The following is a 1,359-nucleotide window of genomic DNA, read 5'->3' as shown; positions in this document are numbered from 1 at the left end:
TATATATATATATCATAGTGCCAATGTATCTGACCACTTGTTTTTTCCCTTCCCCCTATACTGTTGCTACTCCAATAAAAGAGCAGTATGTCAGCTAAGGGTTAAGCTCTTTCCCATCAGAGCTTCATCCCAGTGAAGCTCTGAACCATGGAAGCTCTTATCCACCAGAACTTACTTGCTGTCTGACTACCTTCTGCCAGAACTTTGTGTGTCTTCATTCTTGCCTTATGTTTTCTTCTCATTAGTTCCTAACCCATAACCCATTTTCTCTCAGACCCTGGTTCCCCTTTCTGAGTGTCCTACCCACTAGGAATTTTCGTGAAGTCGGTGGACAACTTCAATATGGATTGAATATATGCAAATATTTCCAATTATTTGGCATGGTCAGTAAGGAAATGTGTTCCATTTTGCTATACATGTTTGTAATAGGTTTCATTCTTCTTGTATTCTCAGTTGGAGAGTGGAATTTGGATGGGAGAATGTGAAGATATATCTCAGCTGATTAAACAAATACTTTTTTTTGAAAGAAATAAAGTATCCTTAGAATGTAAGAAAAGGTGACATTAGAAGTAGAAGGGAATGCAGGACAGACAGAATCACAAAATCTTGACGTTGTAGAGTACCGCAGAGGCCATTTAGTCCAATTTGTAATTGAGCAAGAATTTCTCTCCATGTAATACTTGAGAAGTGGCCATTTGGTATTTTTCCCCAAGACTCCTTGTGAAGGACAATCCATTATCCTCCAAGAGAACTCATTCTGATTTTGGATGAATCTAATCATCAGGAAATCATTCCTTACAATCACCCTAAGTTCATTTCGCTGTTTGCATGTCATCCTTGCGCAGGGGCCATGCTGATCTTCTCTGTATCATTCCAATTTTAGTATATGTGCTGCTGAAGCAAGCACTGTACCATACTGTTGGGATTTGTAAGGGATCTTGAAATTGTCTAGTTTGATCTTCTCCTTTTATGGGCAAGGACACTCAGTTCCAGAGAAGCTATGAATTGCCCAAGCTCTCACAAGACATAAATGGATGAACTAAATTTAACCTCTAGTTTTCTGATTCAAAATCCAACACTCTTGCCCCATCCTCACATTCAATACTTTATTCTTAGTTCTTCCTCTTGGGGCTAATCAGAACTAGTCAAATTTTCCTTTCTCAATACTTGAAGGCAGCAATCATGGAAATGGACTGTTGAAACGTGGAACAAAGGATGTCAGTTGGAAAAGAATTTACAACACAGAATATCTGTGATAGCTAGAAGAGATCTTAGATTATTGAATATGGGATTTCAGAGCTGAGAGGGATCATAGTCTTTCCTAATATCTGTCATTATCAAGGTTCAACTAAATAACCA

General features: G+C 38.3%; 1 non-coding gene across 1 annotated transcript; it reads right to left on the bottom strand.

The window, feature by feature from the left end:
* Positions 1-799: 799 nt before the first annotated feature.
* Positions 800-907, bottom strand: LOC123254577. Its single transcript, XR_006506684.1, has one exon. It is a non-coding gene; the product is annotated as a U6 spliceosomal RNA (small nuclear RNA).
* Positions 908-1,359: the final 452 nt, after the last annotated feature.

Source organism: Gracilinanus agilis, unplaced genomic scaffold (genome assembly GCF_016433145.1).
Source record: "Gracilinanus agilis isolate LMUSP501 unplaced genomic scaffold, AgileGrace unplaced_scaffold25266, whole genome shotgun sequence".
Lineage (NCBI taxonomy): Eukaryota > Metazoa > Chordata > Mammalia > Didelphimorphia > Didelphidae > Gracilinanus > Gracilinanus agilis.
This window is presented reverse-complemented; position numbering and strand designations above follow the sequence as displayed.